Below are 24,605 nucleotides of genomic sequence, written 5' to 3' on the forward strand. Positions count from 1 at the left end.
GATGCTTTGACACAAAGAGACCATAGAAGTTTCCGGAAATATATGAGACACGTTTAAAAAATAAGTATTTATCTTGAGCATTAACGGAAGAATACACTGCACTGATAGCTGAATGTTAAATATGAGTGTTGAGCGCCCAAAGCAGCTGCCAGCGAGTTCAGTTTTGGAATAAAAAAAATGATTAAAAAAATGTTGGTTGCATTCAAATATTTTATATAGCAGGGTGCACTGAATATTGCAGCATCAACAGACTGGTGGATTTATATTCTTATTAGACTCAGTCATATCGCCTTGACCTTTTGCTTCAGATCTTTTCATATTGTATAATGCTATGTCACTTCAGTTTGGTAAAAGCCGTTGACAAAATCCTGGAAGAAACACAGGGGGAGTTCACTTCAGGGCAGCGTTCATAAGTAGGAGGTTGATTGTTGTTTTGTGTACATTTCTTGACATTTAATTGCCTTTAAACCCAAGTGGGACACAGAAGGTAATTGGTTTGGATGTAAGGACGAGGGGATGTGGGGAGAAAGCAATGGGAACTGGCGGCTGAAAATACTGCCCTATTTAAAATGTAAGGCCATTAATGTACAAAGTTCGAGAAAATAACCAAACAAAAAAATCATGAAGGCACTACAGGTGGCAGCTGGCTTTATATGATGTGGTGTTTTTAGGGTGCTATGTTTGTTTTTAGGGTGCAATGTCTGATTGTTAGTAATCATGATTGTTACATAAAAAGGGGCGTAGCAAGAAATTCTGGGCCCCATGCTTGAGCAATCTCTGTGGCCCCCTGCCCTTTTTCTTTTGATCTGTGTCTCTCTCGCATACAGTTTTTAATTCTTTTTTTTTTTTTTTTTTGTCAAAGCCAGTTTGGTTTCTCTGTCTTTTCTTTTTTAAAATCATAAAAAATAAAATGCTCCAGCAGCATAAACAGTCACTCCCTTGGCTCTAACTGCATTTACAGATGAATCCTAGAGCGGGGCAGCTAAACCATTTTGTGCTTTTGAGGGGTAAGTGGGGCCTAAGAGAACTTCTGCGTATTGTTTTCAGTCTTTCAACTGAATTATTCAGCATAGGGATAATGATGACTATTCAACAAGCAATTAATCAGCTGTTAAGATTTTGACGAACTTGCAAAATTTAACTGATCAAATAGGGATGATTCTGATAAATAAACAACATCCTCCTATGACATTCTTGCTATCAGTAGAATGGGGTATTCTTAATGCATGTTTGGTTAGCGTTAGCAAGGCCATCTAACTGTCTGGAAGAAGAGTGTGGCATCAATACTGGAGAATGGAGTGGGCATACCTTAGCGTTATTCAGTTATATTAAATATGTTTTTAATATGTGTACACCTGTATATCTTTATATGTTTCATAAGTTATAGGTTATATGTTTCATGCTGTCAGGAAATATGCAATATCTTTCTATGAGCATTGGTATAAGCAAAGTTTTTTTTTTGCTTTTTTTAACATAAAAAAATTGATGAATTGATAGTAACCAATGATCGATTAAAAAAAGTGCTTACAATTTACAACCGTAACTCAGCCAATTTTAATTAAAATAAATCAAACGATTACTTACAAATAAAAGAAATTGCAAACAAAACCTGTTGTCATCTTATCATTCCAGACTTTTAAGACCTCTAAAGCCTAACAACATGCTTTTGTTACACAAGGAAATAAATGTAAATAGGAGGTGTTTTACAGACGTTTTAACAAAAAAAAAAAACTAAAAAAAATGCATCTTACAAGCAGAAACTGTGTGTTGAGGTGTATTTTGAAAAGACACTTGATGCATTTAACAGGCATAAACTCCATGGGAAGATACCTAGCGCATCATATGAAGACATGACAAGTTGGAATGGCAGTGTGTTGCCTGGTGGGGCCCTGGGTAATCAATCCCACTTTACCCCCCACAACGCCCCCAAATGCTATAATTGAAGTCCTTTTCCCTGAGGTTTTAATGCCAACTTGCAATCCCTGCATATCATTCAGAATCTAAGATAAAGCAATTCTTTATCCTAGATGATTTTTTAAAATTTAATACAAAACAATTAAAGAATACTAATACTACTAATAATCATAATGACACGCTTCAAAGTAAGCAAACCATCATCTAAACAATCAGCTATTAAAACTGAAGATATGCACAGCTGGCTCCCATTAAGTCCCACAGCCCACTCAGCAAGATTCATTTACCATATTGGATCACAACAAGCAAATTAAGAAATGCAGCAGAACACTGATGACACCAACTTGAAGTTATCAGTTAAATGGAAGTTTTCTTGATAATGGCTTTTTACAGCACTGTGCCAAAATTAAGATTCATGAAATGTTATTTTCTTGTAATTGTTCCCTGTGTACATTCTGTTCTCTGTTGTGAGCGATGGAAAGAAAAAGGCGGCTCACACACTCTTGGTCTTGATGCAGAAATTTCTCTATATTTGATGTGTTCAAAAACAGATTCTCCCATTCTTGCAGTGAGGACTCTGAACTTCTTATAATTAGTTATTCCAGAAATATACATCTGCACCTACATGCAATGATTTATTGAACAGGCAGCTTTGAGTTTTTGTTTGTGAATTGTGTTGAATTTGCTGTTCTGTTGTAAAGGTGTCTGGCTTGGTGCGATCTTGCTGACACTTGAGCTGAACCTAATTAACATGCTGTTGTAAAAACAAATTCCACCAACTCTGGTCCAAGAGTAGTGAAGTGACCACAAGGTCTTTGTCAAGGAGCAGTAAAAAAAAAAAAAAAAAAAGAAAACACGTGTTCACAATCAGAAAAATAGAGGATTGGAAAGGCCCTTCATATATAGTAGATAATAGTTAAATACCACCACCTGTGCACAAAGACAGGCTTCCAATTAGATTAAAAAACATACCTCAAAACCTATAAGCAGCAATGGGATGTATGGACATGTCCCTATCTAGCCTGTTCTCTTTCCAAAGTCCTCACATGCTGCCACTTTTGCATTGCTTTCAGCATAAGATGCAAATGCCAAAAGCCACCTTTTGAATCCACATGATACACTGCTGTATGCTGAGAACGCGGCCAAACAGAACCATGCCCAGTGTTACTACACACTGCCAAATGGGTGAAAAACATTTGCTGCACCAGCATGATATGCGGACAGTCGGTATCAGTTGACAACACAGCCTGATGGAACCTGTTGCGTCAGCGTGACACGCCCCTGGACGTGGTCAGGTTGAAACACTGCGGGTAACAGCATAATATAATGAGCACAAAGGTCCCAAAAGGGTGGGTAGGTATAACAAACCCTGGACTTTCATGCAGGAGTCCAATATTTGCTCCCTGTCTGAGTAAGATAGGTTATTTTTCTATACCTGTCCATGTGCCTCTTTTGCCCAATCCTAACCACCTATGCCTGCACGTCCCGGCATTGGTTGCCATGTGCTTTTTTTTGCCTAAACAAACTGTGTGCAGCGACATCCCACCATGTGATGACTTCAGGGTAGCAGCATCCCGGAAAATCAACAGTCGATGAAAAAGGATACCTAGAGCATAATATGTAGACAAAGAAGTCCACTGCAAAGCAGCAATATATTACCACATGGGATGAGAGCGTATGGCCCTATCCAATATTTTGGGAGGACAGAATTATTCCTATCAAGATCTTAGTGAGCTGGTTTGTATTATCCTCATTTAAACATTTGTGTGCATAAAAATACAGGACAAATTGCGTCCCGTATTGACTGAGTAAGGAACGGTCCACATTATTTTTCAATACAGGACAATCTCATTTAATGCTAATCACAATGTTTTCACTCAGATTTGGTATTTCACCTTCAATGAAGAGCAGCACATAATGACTTTATTCTTAAACTTTTTTTCATGTTACTGGCCTCTAACTTTTTCCCAAAATTATTTTAACTTTATTCTCAACTCCTCAGAGAACACAGATATGTAGGACATGTTTGGAATGTGCAGAAAGTGATGGAAAGGGTTTATGAATAAATTAAAATGAATTAATTTATCATTGATGTGAATAGGTACCACATGCACAATTAATGAGGTTATTTCCCCAAACAAAACACAAGAGACACAAAGGAGGATGATAAAGTAAACTCCGCCTACATGTATGTTTACTGAGCAGAGATGACATCAAATAAGAAAACTTGATCTACATGAAAATTAGAATGTCCGAGAGCCTTACTGAATTATATTCTATTAAAATCTAATATAATATTTTGAATCATCACTTATCTTCTGGATTTTGTATTTCCTTTACACAGAAAATCCAAATTGTGCATAAAAGTTCACCAGAAGGCAGGAAGTTTTTGATGCTCAAAATTTCCTAGAAGAGGACCCTCAGACCACCCAATTGATGGGCCCCCAACAATGTTGAAATACTAGCTATGCTTCTTATTGACAATTTACCAAGACCATGGAAATGGAGTCAACATGGGGGGGGGGATCTGCGTGGGGGGGTCCCATGCTAATGTTCTCAAAGGACTTTAGAATAACATTGCAAGATTAAAAACATTTATTAATTCATTCATATTTTGGATGCCTTTGTGTGGTTGCCTGTCAGAGATTGTTCATCTTGAAGAGGGCCAAAGGGCCAAAACGTCATCATCGAAATAAAATAAATGCATGAAGAGCCAGAGTATGCGACACTTGTTTTCTATAATCAAGTCCTCTGCCAGTGAGCAGCTCCTAAATATAAACCTTCGTGTGTGTAATTTTTATATTTTAAATACCTGTCATAATATAGCTTTTTTTTTTTTTTTTATTTATTTACTTTTTTGTGCGTAGCCTCTTATTCATTTAAGAGGCTAAACTCTGGCATAATATGCCGTTGACAACAACAAACATTAATAAAACATAATAGAAAGCTGTGTATTCCAGTTCAGTTTTAATCTGATATGTTGATGCTGCAAACTGTTAAATGAACAATGACTGTCTACACTCACCTAATCAAAGTATTCTACATGGAGGTAATGATTTGCATGTGAAGCAGTACTTGTGATTGCTGGTACACATAGCCATGATACAGCTAATTAAATGTTCCTGTTTTCATGCAGAATTATGCATCTTATTTTTGGTCACTGGGGTTATAGAGGTTCTAAAGGCAGGTCTATGTACAGACGGTATGTGGTTATTCTATCTGAGTCCACCAAGCAAATCTTTCAACATTCTTAATTATAACAGCTTCAAAGTAGATAGACAAGATAGGCCAATGTTTACTTTGTACATGTGCGCTTTCAAGATATGTTTAAGCAAGTTCAAGTAATCATTAGTGGTGGTCACGCATGTTCCAGCGAACACTGCACAGCCTCACGCTGCTTTGTAAACAGTGCTCTTTTTTTTTCCAGGTCACGAGCCATTTGACAAACTGTGACATTTTCATGTCTTTGTGCTCGTTCATATCACAACCGCCTATAAATCCCAAACTCTGTTACCCAGCCTACTGTAAACACTCAGCATTAGAGAGGAAGAGATGTCGGCTCAGCATTTACCAAAGGACAGTGCTACCCCTAGGTCTTATACTTTAATGTCATACTGTAAGCTAGTGTCTCTGGAGTAGAGACAAATGCTCCTGCTGTTATCTCGATAACAAAATGATATCGACCTTTATCTTTTGTGTCATGATGGATTCATTGTTATTTGAAATTTTCACTGCCACAATTTGCTTAATTGAAGTGTACCATATTTGCCTGGATGGCAATGTGCAAATAAAGAACAGTTGCCAAAACCTGCTTTTCGTTAACTATTTAAGCTTGTACTATTTTAGCGATAATCATCAAAGCACAGTCTCTGATATGTGTATGCAAGATTACTGTATTGAGGATTGTTTCTTTAAAAATATGAGTGTAGCCGGGTACTGCTGATAAACACGTCTTATTAATTTATGGTGGGGCTGTCAAATGGCTTTTAAGGGTTGTAAATATCAGGCCTGGTATCATTTTGGAGACTGCTTCATAGAGCAGGTGGAGAAAAAGGTCAGGAAGACAGGAAGGCTCACTTTGTTGACAGGGGCGTAGCACAGAATTCTGTGGCCTGGATATAGGCATCTCTGAGGCTATAGCCTAATTATAACCTCATTAATGGTGTATATAGTAAATTATTGTATTTTTTATGAAAAGGCCAATGTGCCTTTGCTAAAAGTATGTTTGATGCATGTTAATGTGTTCAGACATAGTTTAATTTTTGAAATAAATAAATAATTAAATTATTCAAGAATAATCTGGTAGCCCCACTGCAGTAACTGAGGACCCTTCAGGGTCAAGGCCCCCCTGTTGAAGACCCAGACATTAAACAGTTCCTGAATAACATGACCCTATGTGGTTGTGACAGAAATAATAATGTCTGGATTAAAGTATAGCCATACGTGGCATATGTCATTTTGAGGTTAATTTGCAGTCTAGCCCTGCTTTCTACTCCTTCTTCCTCCACTTCATCTCCACCACCTTCAAAGCTCCCATCACCTCCATCATCCTCTGCATTGTGCTTTCTGCCACTAATTTGGTCTCTTTCTCCGGTGCAAGAACACACCCTACTAGAGGCATGATACAGGATTAATGTTGGATCAAAGTATCGCCATCTTTGGCAAATTAATGTTAAGTTGCGCAGTCTAGTCTATATGATGTGTATATTATTAATGTTTTGCTTGATGGATGTAATTTCCACATGATTAGAACCACTCCAGATATAAATACTGCAAGTAGCAGACTGTTCCATGGGGGAAATTATGCAATGTAAATGTCAAACCATAGAAATAGAGCAAGAGTAGAACGGGCATTCCCAATCTAATAAACATGGGCTAGGCTGAATAAAAGTTGAGACAGTTAAAATATTTTTCAGCTATTAGCCAATTTTTCTGACTGTATTGTTTTTGCAGGCTACACATAATTCTGTTAAATGTCAATATAAGGTTCATTTCTTAACTAAATTATAAATTATTTATGAATGATGAATCTCACCATTCACCATCTTTACACTTGAGCCATATTTTCTTTGTTAATGATATATTCTTGAATTGTTGAAACCTTTGCAATGTCAACATGAGCGCTATGAATGAATTATAAATCATCCTTCTGATACATAAAAATAATGATGATTGTGATTATACAGAGATGATTTTTGCAGGTACATTTGATGAGTAAGTAGTAGTGGAACGCTATTAATAGCCACAGCCATGCATAATCAAAGCTGCTCTGGCACTGCTGGAAAATCTATTCAATGCGACACACACACACACACGCACACACGCACAGACACACACACACACACACACACGCACACACGCACAGACACACACACACACACACACACGCACACACGCACAGACACACACACACACACACACACACACACACACACACACACACACACACACACACACGTGTATTTCTCATTGACAAATTGACGTGAAAAAAAAAATTGTGCTTTTGGTCAATCTACATTTTGATGACTCATCGAATGAACCCAATGATCCACAGTTAAGCTTATATGAATATATGAGTTAAATGACAACAAAAATTGGATCCGAGACGCTCTTGGCACAGCACGCACATGTACAAAGAGACACCAAAAACTGAACAGTGATTCACCCTGATAGTGTAATTCACATGCCATGCAGCTGTGTCTAACGCTGCAGTCTAAACATCTACATGGTCTTCATCTTATACAGTATCTTATCCTTGAGACAACCTGGGGTGTCCTATCATGGCTGAATGTAGACAGTGAAGGACTCTAAGGCCCCTGAAAGTACTTAAATCATGGCAATGGATGAGTCATACATTCATACAGTTACTAGTATTATAAATGATGATTCAAGTACTTTAACAGTTCTAATAAGTGATGCAAACAGGTTTTATAAAAGAAGGTTTCTATACATTTATGGCAAACTGTGGGTGTGGAAACAAGGCTGTTGAATGTGTGCCAAGCTCCACAAAGCACACTGCCGCCTTATGAATAGGATTGGGGATCAAAACCAAGCTCTACTGAGGACCCAGTTCGGCTTTTTTTAAAAACCCCAAATTCAATCTCATTTGAGCTTATTGATACTGCTGTCGAGTCCCGACGGTCCTGTAATGTAACATTACATCTCGAGTCGAGTCACGCCATTTAAATCCAAGCAAACCCAAACTTTGTGTTCGTCAGTAAAAAGTGGTAATCCAATGTTGAAATCAGAGTTAAAAATCAGCAGGATAAGAGCTAGTTAGCTAAATAAACCAGATTGCGTAAGGTTTTATTGTGATGTGTTCAAGGTCGGCTCAGTAAAATACCTATCAGGCAAAGGTTAACAAAGCCTCGTCGTGATGTCTTCAAATATAACATCAAGAAACATAAAATGTAGTTTTTGGTGAGAAACCTGAATAATAATAATAATACAGTTGTTTGGGAGAAATTTGTTTGCCAAGCACTATAACATAAAGAGTAGAGATGGGAAAAAAGTGTTTTTATTGAGTGCTGCTAATATTTTTTTCTGTTGTTATCTTTATGTTGTCATGAAGGGGCCCTGTTACGTCAGCCATGTTTATTGAGGCTAGATTTTGTTCTGTTCTTAAACAGTTACTTAAGCAATAAAAGCAAAATCAGTTCTGCTAAAAATGTACCTCATCTTTCCTCCAAATAATAGAAAAGTATCGTTAGTGGCATCAATAAAGATTTGGCTTGTTAAGGAGTCTTAATAATGGTAAAAATGAACATTTCCTATCCTTACTTATACATCTGTCAGAAATAATGCATATGCATGTTTCTATCTTAGTATGCACACACAGTTTTAGTTGAGTTTAATGCATCTGACTCGAATTTGTCAGAAGTACATGTCGCTCCACTCCCTGCCATTGTTTCTGAAATTGAGGTTCATATTTTTCCTCTTCTGGCTGATTTACCAAGGACCCACATTAAAACTACACGCTGACCACTCATCTAACAAACTAATTTCAAAAACTTCCCTTTGCTTGTGCATTTCCTTTGTTTTTAAGTTGAAATTTTCTCAGACTTGGATAACTGTCAACGGGCAATAAGCTGGCTGACGTTTCTGTCTGTTCTAGCTAAATCGAACAGCTGCTCACCTTTCTACTGACTGCGGAGTTGTTTACCCTCAAAGTTTCTCCTTTCTGTCTTTTGGAAACCTGATTTCCTCTTTTGAAAAGGCATGGCTAATCAGAAGCTTCGTAAAAACAGGACAGCACTTTGGGCTGAGTCAAAACAAAAACAGCACCAAAGGGGCAGGCTGTTCTCATAAACTGTTTGTGTTCCTCTGAAAAGTAATGCACCAACATTTGTATGAATCCCATGGAATCATTAGCCAGTAATTCATGCATAAAGCATGTATTCTGGAAGGCTGTGATCCCAAACCGTCTTGTAAGAAGGCAGGTTGGGGTGGTGGATAGATCACAAAACGATGAACTATTCCACAGGAACGCATGTTCCAGGACCAAAAGTCATATAGGGGGGGCTAATTCGTAGGATATCATGAGAACTGTTCTATGAGGATAAATTGGAAGACAACTTAACCATTAGAGTAGCAGAAGAGTTAACGTGGGTGCCACTGGAAAACCTGCAAAAGGCTATGTCTCAGCAAATAGTTATTCAGCCATAACTATTTGTAGAAACCCAATTTAATTTGTGTATTTATTTCAAGATAAGATAAGATAATCCTTTATTAGTCCCACAGTGGGGAAATTCAGAATGTTTCAGCAGCTATGAGGTACAGTATAAGCAGCGGAAGAACAACACAGTAGTAAAAAAAATATTACAAATATAAAAATATTCAAAAACGCAAGGTGCCAAGTATGATAAAAAAAAAACAAGGTGCAAAAACAGTAACGAAATAAAATTACAATGTGCCAACAAAAACGGTCTAGAAAAAAAAAAAAATAATAAATATATATATACACATAGAGATTGGAGGCACTTTTTGTATAAGTCCAGTTGGTGTGTGTGTGCAATTATTATTATTATTATTATTATTGTCATTATTATTATTATTATCATAAGCAATTTTTGTGGGCTCATTCACACCTTTGTGCTCAGTAAACTAGACCCCCCTGCCAAATGTCCCTGTTTATTGAAATTAGACCTTGATTGTAAGTCCAGACATTAGATTCAGATTTTCACACCATTATTTTACGTGTGAGCACACCTGGTAGTGGTGTACAGTCAGTACAAGCAGGATTTTTAGCCTCAATTTATTAAAAATGTTTGTTTTTTTTACCAAATACAAAAATACCAAATCCCAAAAGACAAGTATTTATCTATCTATTTATTTATTTATTTAGCTGAACATAGATGTTTCAAAATCTTAATATCTAACTGGCTTTAATAAAATAAAAAAAAAACTATTTTAAAAAAAAATCTGTCCATACTGTCTCCATACTGTGTTTCCTTTGCTATATACATGGAAAAAAAGAAAAGATATAGCCTGCGGTTTTATTATTATGTTTATGGAGGAACGCCAGCAACAATAAATGACTAATGTGTCATAAAAGCCCATTATTGGTCGGACCTTGATATAAACACACCTGCAGACAGTAGAGTAGCCCTTAATGGGGGGCGACAAAGCATAAATTCCCTTCACGGTCAAACAAGTACTGAAATCAGTTTGTCGAGAAACTTAAGCAAAGTGTCACCTGGAGACGACTAAAACTGCACTCCCAGTGATAGGAAGACACACACGACTAAAAATGACAGCAAGAGATTAACCAAAGCACCTTTTATGGCCCACTCCCTCACTGCTACACACTTGAGTTAACAGAGGATACAGTAGTGCCCTGCTGGGGTCTCATTCCAGACAGCAGAAGCAAAACAGAAGCTTCTTCAGATTCACTCGAATATCTCTGCTCTCCCAGACTCCGGCTTCTTTCTCTTCCAATTGTCTCGTGTACAATTGTGTTGTATGAGCTTGTGTGCTGAGAGCGACTGGCCACTATCAGCTCCGAATTAATTTTCATTGAAAGCCTGTGGGGGGTTTTGACACGTAGAAAGGAAATATTTTAATGGTGTGTAGTAAATATTTTTATAATGAGATTGGAAATTTAAAAAAGGAGAAGAGATTCATGGTATTATTAATAGTGTCAGTATGGTGTGTGCTGATGGACAGAGGCAGAACGTGGACAAACTAATAGATTGTAGCATTTTACTGCTGTAGCTGGAACCCTATGAAACTCAGATTGGCTTGATTTCTTAAAAAAAAAAAAAAGATGGAAAGAATGCAATGAGCAACAAAAGAAGAATTTACAAAAAAAATAGCAAGGAATGAGTAATAAGCACAAGATAATTACCTGAAAATTAGTTTTTTAGAAATAAGATAAAAAGAAAGAAAGAAAAACAACAAACAAGCCAAACAAGACATGGCAAAAGGTGCCAAAAAAAAAACATGAATAAAAACCTGATTTTAAATACGTAGCTATGATAATCTAAAAAATGTTTTTTGCCTGTTTTCCATGAACATGTTTCCCTAGCTCTTAAAAAATAATTTTCTAAATCTACGAATTTCTTGCCAAGTTGCTCATTGCCCTTTAACACGTTTTTGAAAGAAATCACACCAATTAACTTCTGGTTTAAAGGTTTAAATATCTGTGAAAAGCTTCTGAAAGCAGCACAAGAAAAGTGATGCTGCTCCAGGTTTCAAAGAGTTCATATACATTCACATTCTTTTAGACCTGTGGTTCCAAAACAAAGGTCTGGGTCCCTCAAAAAGGCCACGAGACAAATCTGAGGGGGTTGTGCAATGATTAATGCAAGAGAAAAGAGAAAAACTCCTGCTACACAAATTGGTATTTTTTTAGTACACTTAGTTCACTTATCTTGGATGATTTTAGCTCTTTGAGCCTCTGACAGTTATTTAAATACATCCATCTGAAAAAAGGAGTCTTTGGTGGAATTGCAAACAGCACATTGATATCTACAACCTGTGACCAGAGGCCCCAATTAGACATTGCTTTTGTAAGGGGTCACAAGTCAAAAAGATTTATAAACCACTGTTTTAATCCTTAAAAATGTTTTGTGTTTTACATGCTTATGTATTTTTTAAATCTTAATCAAAAAATCAACTAGTCACTACAACTGTCAAGTAGAAAGTTCATTTCTCTCTGAAATGTAGTGAAGTAGAGGTATATAGTAGCATGCCATTCACAAATCACAACTGTTAATCATCTGCACTCCCCATTTTGATCTACCTCAAGGATGAAGATCATCATGTGCAATACTATATATTGTGCAATATTGTATATTTGTTGATAGCTGGTAAGTTTCCTCATGTATATTTCCCTTTGCCATTTTATTTTTTTGCATTTTATATTCTTTTTTTCTAATATATTTTATATTCTATGTTTAATGTTGCACTGAGCCACTTTAATAAGTGAATTTCCACACTGTGTGAATACATAACTGCTATCTCATCTCCTCTCATTAAATGGAAATACCCAAGTACAAGTACCCAAAATTTCACTTGAGTACATATACTTAATTGCTAGTACACTTGGGCAACTGTGTCTCAGGAGGTAGAACCAGTCATCCACTAATTGGAAGATCAATGGTTTGATCCCTTATTCTTCTCGTCTGCATGTCAAAGCATCCTTAGGCAAGATGCTGAACCCAAAACTGCTGCTTGTGGCTGTTCCACTGGTGTGTGAGAGTGTGAGAATGGGCACAGAGTAGCAGGTGGCACCTTGTACAACAGCCTTGGCTACCAGTGTGAAATTGTGTGTGTGAACGGGTGAATAAGACATTCAGTGTAAAAGTACTTAGAGTGGTCCAAGGACTGGAAAGGCGCTGCACAAGTGCAGCTCCATTCACCATCACTATCCAGCACTGCTCTATAGGGCTAAAGTTACTTCTGTCTGACTAACCAGTAGGGGTTAACGATACATTGTAACAATGATACAACACATGTTACAATGATATGGGTTCATTGAGAGCCATACGATATATGGTTCAATGACTAGAGATCAATATAGTAACTTTTTTTGCTGAAAGAAAAAGGACAAGAAAATGGCTATTTCTATGCAGAAGTTGTGGAGGTAAATCACTGGTGAAGCATGATACACTGAACTACTGAACTACACAAACATTCAGTGCAATGCCTCTATTCAATGTGTGCGAAATAAATACCAGGATACTGGATAATAGAGGTCAGCATTCAACCGTGTTTTTGCAAGGGAATCACAGATCTATCATTATAATAAGTTAATAATTGAATGGCAAACTGCCATAGTATTTGATCTCGCATCTGCATATTTCGCAAAAAGCAAGTGTTTTATCAAGAACGTCTCCATTTTTACAAAAGCCAAAAATGTGTCCAAACCTTTGACCGCAAACACGGACTAAAAATCTCTCACTCTCCATTGACCTGGCACTTCCCTGCCATGATCAACTATTGTCTGAAGTGACGCTGCCGAGTGCTGACGCAATACAAATGCCAACAACATCAGAGAATGGGGCAATGCACTAGAGTAATGTTTACAATTATTTACCATTATAAGAGCAAAAAATACATCCAATATCACAGTTGGCATGCTAAATACAAGGTGTAAATTCTTATTATTGATACAATCCATCTATGCCTTGAAAAATAATTCTAAATCGATAAAATTCACACTAGAAGGATGACTTGCCGTTTAACTATCTATATAGTATGTTAGCAGGAATATAAACTGATGTATCGAAACAGGCTAAATGAGAAAACAAAAAATACCAAAAGTTAGCGTTTTTATAATATTACAATTAATTGCATTCCCTTTGGATGTACCCCTGACCTTTAAAGATTAAAAAGCAGAATCATTCATTTCAGCAAATGCACAAAAACCAACATATGTTTACAAGTAAGTAACAAAGCCCTCTAGACCAAGTCCAAAAACATTTTACATTCAAAATTAAGACAACTGACTACCCAGATTGTTCTTTAATCATATTATTGTAATCACAATGAAGCTACCCTAGCCTTAACAAAGTACTTATTTTCGCCAAAACCATGACTTTGCCCAAAACTTAACTAAGTTGTGCTTAGCCAAACGTCAACCATGGGCAAGTAAGTCATAAAGCTGGTTATTTTTTTTTTTTCATTTGTCCTTCTTTTACATCTGTTTTTATTATTTGCTGTTGTTCTGATGATGGAGATGTCAGATCGGATGGCACTTCAATGAGCCCAGAAGCATGGACAAATAAAGTATTTTCTCTTTTAATTTAGCGGGCCTGTTGGTCCTTTAATTTGGTGCCAGAAAATATCTGTTACCATGGCAATTTGTGGAGAAAGTAATGTTTTGATGGTAACTAATTGAAGCAACTCTTTCAGTGTGATTCCTGTTTTATAATACAATACTTTTACACATAGAAAACTATTGTAACATATTCTACTAAAAATGCCAATAGTGTATAGTTTCTATTACATTACAACTAATTGGATTCCTTTTGGTTGCACTCTTGATCTTTAGAGATGAAAGACCAATAGAATCACAAAAATAACATGTTTATGTGAAAGTAACCCAAACCATGACTTTGTCCTGAACTTTACGTTGTGTTTAGTCAAACCTTAATCATAGTACAGTCATAAAACTGTCTGGTTTTTATTGTTGTTGGGTTTTTTTTTTTTTATCTATTCTTCATCTGTTTATATTTTTCTGATGATAGAGATGTCAGAACGCACCTCAGTGTGCGGGGAAGAACAGACAAATAAGATAATTTTCTTATTTAATTTGGAGGGTTTGTTGGACTGTAAATAGCTGTTACCATGGCAGTTTGTGGTGAAAGTAATTTGTTGATGGTGACTAATTGAAACAACTCAGTTTTATCCCTCGTATATGTTACGGTACTTGTGCAGACAGAAATCTATTATAATGTGCTGAAAATGCCAAAAGCCCTGTTCAAATGATTCCAACACAGTCACCAGTTGGCATAGTAAGTTTCTGCAAACCATGGATATGTTACAGTGATACATTTCATATGTAAGAGATATTTAAAACTTTACTTTTTTGTGTTTCAATTTTATGTTGTGACAGTGTTGTGGTTAATGTGTGGTTAGGTTTAGGCATAAAAAACAATTAGTTAGGGTTAGGAAAACATCATGTTTTGGCTTAAAATACCTGGATTGGTCACTATAATTATAGCTGGAAATGTTCCCAAAAAAGTCCCGCTTTGACAGCTAAAAACACAGCTGGGCATGTCCCAAACTCTCATCAATATACACTCGCTTTTGTTGGTCTCAAACAGTGGTCTGCTGCTGTCTGCTGCTTGCCAGCTATCTTGCCGCATCACACCATGCACCATCCCCTCCTCCTCCTCCTCCTCCTCCTCCTCCTGACGAGAAACTCAGCTCAGATGCATCTAATCACATCATATGTACGAAATGTACAAATTTAACACAATCGAGGTTTGCAGAAACATATGCCAACATTCATTCTGCCAATTGGGCTGCTTTGTCACCATGCACAGTATAATTAGTCATTAAAAGTGTTTTCATTCTGTGTGAAGGTTTCCAGCTTATTTCAGTAATTAAGGAAATAATATATAATGAGAAGTTTGGCTATTGTTGTAAAACATTTTGCCAATATGTCAAGTGTTTATATTTTCACATGCTTAGATCTACACATTTGCATAATAGGTAAGAATTCATAAATGTTGCATTTATATAGACTGATGACTGTCTGGAGGACAACAGAAAAATATCACCGTTCCTGTAATCTAGTTGCATTTGCACTGTTAAAGGGAATCATGTCAATGTGCATCCACTGCAAAACTTGACGCCTCATAACACTACGGGCATTTGATGTTTTTTATCATGAGTACTTATGTCTGTATAAAGCAATTTGTTCGAGTTATTTGTTTACACTGTCATGCCACTTCTTTTTCTTGGTTAAGGCATCTTTCACATTCTTGATGAACACTGAGCAAACAGAACATCAAAAAATTACAGAGCGGCATTAACACTGACTAACACAGCATGGCGAAAAATGGGAGAAAGAATTGCCTCTCAGCACTTTCACAGCCCTAGGAGATTTAAATAATAAAAAGCACTGGGCCTCTGAACAAACAGGATAATTATGGCCTACAGTCTTCCTGTCGCTCGTCTGGCACGGCCAAGCGGAAAGAAACATGTTATTACCACTCAAAGGTTCTGCAAGGAGAATTAGGAGGAATAAATGTTTCATGTAGAAGGATGGCTTCACGGTGAATCCCTCTGACCAAATCAACAGCCACGTTTTATTGCTTTCATGTGTTTTATAGTACAGCAGTGATAAAATAGCACTGTACGGAAGACACTTTTAATATTTGCAATATATGTTTAAAAAAATCACCCATTTAGATTGTTTTATCACATCCTTACAGATATTGACACTGCTGTATGATTCATGTTTGCTTTTGTTACCTCACCTTAGTCAATTAAATGTAACACTATCAACACACCGCGTGTGAGAAAACACATCAAGCACTGGATTCAAAGCACTTCCACTGATCAGTTTCACTAATTAGATCTTTGTTATGAAATAACTGGCGCTGTCGGGTCTTTCAGAGCGCAGGGACTCGGACCTTTCTGTCTGCTTTCTAGGTCTTGCTCCAACATGTGTGCAGCTGCCAGCAGTACTGTTCAGTAGAACAGATGGTGTTGTAATGGAAAGAGCTTGTCTCCATTAGCCGCCCTGCCTCTCTGTAACGCCGTCGTTCTGAGGCAGCCATCGCTTTCAGATTGCCACTCTTTTCCAAACGTAACGATGGCAGCGCAACACTACATGACCTTTGTGTCAGATGCTACAACGCTCGCCGCATATAAAATGCAACACTTCGCCGCTCTTCCATCCTGTCCTCCTTTGCTCATTCTTCACAATTTCAAAAGGCATTGGATTAGCTGCAGGAGGAAAAATATCTTTGTGTTGATTTGTTTATTATTTCAGTGTTTTATGCTAATCATTTGCCAAGAAAATTAAGTGCATTATCTTATTCTAGTGCGTTTAAATTAAAAATATTAAAGGTCCAGTGTGTAGGATTTAGGGGGATATATTGGAAGAATTGGAACGTAATTAATGCGTGTTCTAAAGTGATAATAACCTAAAAAAAAATTTTTTAAATTGTATTTTTGTTTGTTCTACGGACAAACCAAACACTGGTTCTAGGCCATTCATTTTTTGGCAAATGCCATTATAGTTAGCAACCCCTCAGCAACGAGGAGCATCAAGAAAAACACTGAATATTTCATGTGGCACTGCTGGATTCAGTGTTTTTAGTGGCTTTAATCACCTGGTCCATTTGTTTTGGAGAGGAAGAGACCCTCTGCTGATAATTTGGCTCCCGTTAAAACCCTCCTGAACAATGAACACTGAAGGAATTCTAACCAGGAGAAGTTTTAAGTGGTTGCAATCTGCAATCCTCACCACTAGATGCCATTAACCCTTTAAACTCTGCAAAAGAAATGCAACAGAAATGATCCACCAGTACCTACAGTGGTAGTTTTGCCTTTTGTGATGTCATTTCTTGGAGTATCTTGAAATGATTTATATCCCTAAAATCTGTACAACCTGAGCTAAAAGACTACACGTTAAGATGTTATGTATGTTATTATGTTAAGATCTGATATGTTGTTTTTTTTTAATTTTTTTTTTAAAATTTAGATTGTACAAAATAAAAACACAAAACTTATCTTTACCAGGATTTTTAAATGCAGAAACATAAACATCTGAGATATTTTCATTTTTGTGAGGAGATTGCAAAGGCTGTGTGACGGAACCATAATCCATTCCTCTGGCACCATTGCATGTTTTTGCACAGCGGGTAACAAAGCAGAATGACATTATTAAGAGCATACATTGTAGTAAAACAAAGGCGAAGGTGTCTCTCCTTTCAGCGGAAAAGAGAATACATTTCTAGCTATTATGTTTTTTTATTTTAGATTGACATATATACAGGATTATGCAAACAACGATCTCCTGGGGCCATTATGGGGAAATTCCGAGGGAAAATACAGCATGTAATTCAGGCAAAATACCACATTTCCACTGCAGGTAGAGTAAGCCAATATAAGGTCATGACATACTGACGGGGAAGACAGAAGTCTTAACTTTCTGATGCAAAAAGGATAAATGCTCTTGCTGTCATGGTCATCATGATCATCATGGTAACTCTAAACAGAATCATGCAAACAACAACCTTCTGCAGATGTATGTGGGAGGTCCATTTTTTAAAAGGGTTAACTCACCAGGTGCATTTGTTTTTAAGAGGAAATGACCTTGGAGGATTATTCAGCTCCTGTTAAAAACTTGAACGCTGAAGGAATGCTAATCTGGAGAAGCTTTAGCTGGGTGCTAAATGATACACACACACACACAGGACCTTAAAAAGATGCCCATGTGTTGGCCAATCAATATTTTTTATTTTTCAGAAATACATTTAAAAAGCGTTTTGGTTTAAGAAATGTGCAGTGAGAGATGCATGGTCACAGATATTAAGAACGTGATGTTTGTAATTTTGTTTTATCATGCAAAGGACATTCAGTCTTTTACATTTAGTGACAGGACTCTGCACGGAGGAACGTCTGGCTTCTATACTTTAAATTTAATGAAGGCTGCATGCTCTTAATTCAAATGTCATATTGCTGCGTGCCAAGTTTACATCTTCTTTTCATATTTAGCCAGGGTAATGCGGCCAGACCTCTCAGTCAAAAACGCCACCTTCCACCACACTTTGTGTATTATTTATGAATATGCTTTCAGGGCAAGGCCATCCAGATGTCTTGTGGCAATTGGAAAACCTTTTTGCTTCTCCATTTATTTTTGAATTCAGATTGTGGAAATCCCCAATGAAACTCGGGAGGCTGTTTCCACAGTCCAATTAGCATCTTAAGCAATTAGAGTGGAGAAGAAGCCCATGGTAATTTTTTCAGTGCAGGCAGTTTGAACTTAGGGTTAGAGCACACTGTGCAGAGGAATGCCTGCTGCATCAAGAGAGTAAACATGGGGCCAAAGACACAGCGATTTTTATTGTGCTGAAGAAGAGAAGCACTGAAAAATAATATTTATGCCTGCACTCTGTGTGTCCTTAAAGCCAAATATGGGAAATGAAGCAAACGGCAACACAGTGGCGTAATAAAAATTCTGTATTCACCATGAAGTTCTCCACCATACTTCTGATTTTAGTCCTCATTGTGTATAAACAGCTTTGTCATTTTATTTGACACTGTTTTCAAAGCATAATAGGGTTTGAAGTTTATACCACGCCTTCCTTCAAAACCCTGCAAATAAGACTAAATTAAATTGTCTGTATTGTATGTGCACTTAAAGTCACATGAAAGAAAATAAAGAAACAAAAAAAGCAGCCCAGACATAAACATTTAATAACAACACTCAAGCTTCAGCAGCACAGTGTTGAACAACAACCACACGGGTCTGGTTAACAATGTAAATGTACTGAAGTGAAAAACAGAGAGGCATTTTTTGTTGTGTAACATGGCTACTAATGGCTGCAATGAATGTCTGCATTATACAATGACACTGAATGCATGAAGTGCCTATTGAGATATACAATCACGCACCCACACAACTTCTGGTGCCTTCATAGAAAGTCCGCAGTCAGAAGAGGGATATATTTCGGTAATGATCATCTTCAAATAATTATAACTTTTCACGGCATCCCACACTGCAGTCTATAAACAACTAAATGCCATGTTGCTTCATGATAATTACTTTCTTCGATAGCCTTCCAGCGGTACAAATAGTCTATCACCAAGCAAACTGAAGGCATGTTGGAACTAAATTAGTCCCTTTTTTGTTTTGATTCAACAAGCGACAACATGACAGAAACACAGATTTCACATAACACAGATAGGAACATGAGAATCGCAGCTCTTTTCTCCAACACAGCAGATAACACTTGATAAATGACCTAGCTGCTACTACATGAGCGCTGTGTTTTCTTAACCAGTCTCAACACTCTTGTTAAAATGCTGGTACAGCACCTTACGTGTGCCTTGAACCTCAAAGTCATTTGCCACCTAAAATTAGAAGCCCTCTAAGCAACAAGTTTCGTCTTCACAGCACTACCTCACTGTTTAAATCTAAAGCTTAAAGGCCAGATTTAAGGCATGTGAAGATATGTATATCTTTTTAACATCTGCTGGACACAACAAACATAAAAAAATCATGCTCATATCAACTCTGATCTAAATATCTGAGCCAGACACTGCTGGCTAGAGTACATTGTCTCTATGTGTTCCATTTAATGCCAAACGTGGCTCAAACCATTTTGTGCCAAGACTCTTCAGAGGACATGACAGCGTATCGCCACCAAATGCAATAGTGTATCTGGGGGTATTCCATATGCCAAACTGTATTACACATCTCCTCACCCAATTACAAGGAATGCAAGGCGAGGAATGTTCTGCTTGGTCCCTTGTCACTAAATAAGCCTTTGTTTTTTGCCAGATTATGCTCTTTATGCAAAGGCCTGAACAGTCACATGCAAACACATGAGAGAAAGCCACAGTGGACATAACAGTGGGAAGCAACTTAATCACTGTTTTAAATTATAAATGCTACAGGGAAATAGCTATGAGGTCCTTTGACTAGTTAAGGCCTGTATACACCAAAAGTATATATTTTTTATCCCAAATTGTTCAACATGTTCTTATCCCAAGTCATCACTAAGGCTACACCTAACGATTATTTTTCATCGATTAATCAATCTATTATTTTTTTGATTAATCAATTAATCTGTCGTTTTCTTTATTTTTTTTTATCTATTATTTTTTTTAATACTCGATTAATATAACAACGAATTTACCAAAAATAACATTTAAAACTTGTCATATACTGCAGGGCATCATTCCCCAACAAAAAATAGCCCAGTCTTAACAGGTAATCTGTGTTTTACAGTCTGATATAAAGAATCTCCAAAATAAAATTATTGCAAGAGCTTGTTCTACTCAAGTAAAAGGAATGTATTGCAATCTACATTTAGCAATCCAACAGCAAATAATTAAAACAATGTAAAAATTCAAGTTACTTTTAGGAGGAGTAACAAATCAGTTACTCTTTGTTACAGTAACAAACCTGAAATCTAGCAGTCCAACAAAACATCTTAAAATTAGTGCAATTTGAAAAACACTATAACATTTCTCTAACAGAAATAATTATAACTAGTACATTCTTTCTGCGTCAAAATAGTCCAGCCTTAACTGGGCCTTAAGCATTTATAAGCACATATTCCACTCATTCATGAAATTGTACAAGCTTCTGCAAACCTGACAACCCCATCCTGTAAATGTTTCAAAATAAAATGCATTGTATCAGCAACTGATGGCATTCTTTCCACAGAGACATAGTCATATAGCTTTTGTTTTGAAAGGGAAGCAAGGAAGCTGAGGTAAAACAAACATCTTTGTATTTCCTCATCTCTGTGACAGAGAGAGACTTTAAACTGCAGTATAAAGTGGTACCGAGTCAACAAACGTGAGCATCAGGCGTAAAAAAACAGCGAGCCACAGTTTCTCTAGATGTGCTGCAGCTGACACGCAGCTCAGACGCACCTGATAAGTGCTGCACTGGTGGGCAGTGCGCATGCTCTAACTTGATAACATGAGCCCCGAAACAAAAAAAAAAACAGCTCGGCGCTGCTCATGCTCTCATGACGTGCACTGTGTGTAACGGTGCAATGTGTTGACGCACGTTACGTGAATCAACATCACGTCATCGATTACGACAATAATGTTGACACATCGCCCCAGCCCTCGTCATCACATATTGCCACTTTGCAGTGGACCTCTGTGTCTACTCTGTGTCTACATCCCTATAGGCACAGTCGTGCTCCTTATATCACATTGTTACTGGCAGCGTTTCAACCTGACGCTGTTTTGTGGCATATCACGCAGACGCAACAAGTTCTGTCCGACGACATTCTCAAGTGCCACGCATCAGAATGCTGTGACAGCAGTGTATAATAACACCACGAATGGTTCTGTCTGGCTGTGTTCTCAGCTTGGCCTAGGTGCTGAATATTCTAGGTCTAACATCAGGCTCACACACGGACTCCAAAACTTTCATAAGTTTTCAATACAGGTTCAGTTTTCCATGCCGTTTTACATTGTGCAAAACCCTTTAGAGAGTTGTTGAAAAAAATGACCTGGGGGACACATACATCAGCAACAAGAGAGAGGGCAGAAGTGGACAGGGGGCCAGCAAGATAAAGGAAGTCAGTGTATATGCAAGCAATGTCCTTTTTTAAATCTTCCACAATGACTACCCAGGATGCTGGCAGATGGTGAATCAAGAGGAGATGTGACAGCCTGGGACTTAACTTCTGAGGAGAGAAGCAAGGGAGGACATGTGTTTTTTCATTTTGTCAAGTATTGCAAATTTTCACATGAATAGAACAATAAAATGCATCAGACTCTATGTGCAAGGTTTTTGTATGCAACAATTTTAATAGGATGACAGATTTTTTTTTTTCCAAACAAGACTGTCATAAGCCAATCCATAACTTTTTTAAACCTATCCAAGGAGGTTTGTTGTAATTGCAACACATAACAATACCCACGTTTTTAAAAACTGTCACTGTTAACAGTCATATGAGCTACCCCACCATTTGAAGCACTAATTCAGGAAACACTCCCCGGGGTCAGACTCAGAGGTATGAACATACAACTTGCGTGGTGGTATTGTTTGGAGGACTTGATGAAAAAAACCCATACGAAAAGTACGGACTTGGCGTACAAAGGCCTTTAGCTTAAAATCTGGATGGATGGAGATGCACTGGAAACGTATGCTATATCATAGCCAGGAGCTCTTGGGAAAGAGATAGACACTGTTTGAAATCCATAACTACAGCTCAGGTTGAAACGCGCATGGTTGGAACGTCCTTCCAAGAATTCTTAAGAGACAGACTAATCCTTAACAGAAACATTTGTGCAATTAAATATTTGGCTCACACACTCGGCTTTCCCTCACCACTTTGCACTCACAGTGTTTTCAAAGGTAGGACTTACTCATGGAAAACAATCTCTACACCTTTTAGATGACTTTGAATACTGACTCAGAACTACAGATTAGAAACTGTAAGCTCTAATATATTTTAAAAAATGTATTGTTAAGCTGCCATGCACTGTACTAGTCAGCCTCTCTATGGAATATCTATGTATAGAAATGCCTCCATCCCAATGTGATGAAAAAAGCCTGCTACATATTAGATGGGCAGATGTTGCAGAATATCGGCTGTGTTTAGTCGTGCTATAAATAGGCAGGGTGTGTGCGGTATGAGTGTGTTTCATCAGATAAAACCAGTTAAATTAAGACTGAGTGCCGAAATGATGGATGTAAGATGAGTGGCTTAGATGGAGAATGCAGATGGCATACTCAAACCAACCTCAGTCCCTCACCCTCCGTCCGTCCTGCGCTATGCTGCTCTCACACTACATTTCCTGCCACTGTCCCCCTAAAACAGCCTGTACTATTCAGAGAAAGAAGCTTTTAATTGCATTTTCATGTAGGTGTTTTCTGAGGGTGTCATTCCCCAGGCAGAGGGAAGAGTGCTCTGAGACGAGCTTTACATGCTCGCCAGTGCAGTCAAGCCCCACCAGGGGAAGTGCGTCAGAGTGGAGAGGTGCTGGAAGTGCAGACAGCCCTGTAGGGACACTTGAAAAAGCCATAACAGCCAGCGTATAAATAAATGCATGGGGAGAGCATTTTTCCTCATGGATGAAAAGCCTTTAACCTTTTGGTCCACATAAGAGCAGAAATCGTTCTGTGACATTTAACTTGCATAATTCCCCCTTTCTTTCCAGATATATATAATTTGGAAGCTTTTATAGGTAAATCAGCACAGCCTTTTTGGATTCCAGTAGCCTATTAAACATTCTCAATCTAGCTCCGTGCTGGTGAATTTGAATAAATTTGGATGTTCCAGGTGAGCACCTGTGAATTTTTTGAGATTCAGTCCCTTTGCCCTTGGACAGTTTATTCAGCATTAGTGAACAGTCACCTCTGTCTCCTTCTGTGTAGACAAAAAAAGAGACAGTAAAGAGTTTGTTTTAGCCCCAAATCTGTGATGCTACGTTGATGCATAATTGATTTGGAAAAGGACAGAAAAGGAAACGGTGACATAAGCAGAACAGGGTTTGATGTTTAAGGGAAGGCTTACTGGTTTGAACAGATTTCACAAAGATAATACTGAAGGGGAGCTCATAAGAACAGTGTAAAAAATTCTGCATTAATGGACTACAGTTGGAAAAGCAGACAAGTCACTGTGAAATTGTTAGTTTGAATCCCCAAAATCTGCAGAAAAAAATATATGAAAAATGTTTTCTCTCAGTTATAATGCCTTTATCCACACTGTACAATGCAGAGGTGGAACTAAGTAATTGTTTTCCAAGTGCCAAGTATGTCTCAAGTCTCTGCACTCAGGACCCAAGTCAAATCCTGAGTCCAGTTTCAAGTCCAAGGTCAAGACTGAAAAGTCCCAGGTCCTGAACTTTGAGTTTGGAGTCCCAAACCAGGTCATGATGTGCTTTTCATCAAATGTAAAGCTATTTATTAAAGTAATAACATTAGCTAAGCATTAGCTTGCAATAATTTGAAGTTGCACAAATAAAAGTAAGTGCCTTTTGCTGCTTTGCCGAGACTTTCTATTATTTGTGCAACAAATATTGAATGA

This window comes from Plectropomus leopardus, chromosome 13 (genome assembly GCF_008729295.1).
Source record: "Plectropomus leopardus isolate mb chromosome 13, YSFRI_Pleo_2.0, whole genome shotgun sequence".
Lineage (NCBI taxonomy): Eukaryota > Metazoa > Chordata > Actinopteri > Perciformes > Serranidae > Plectropomus > Plectropomus leopardus.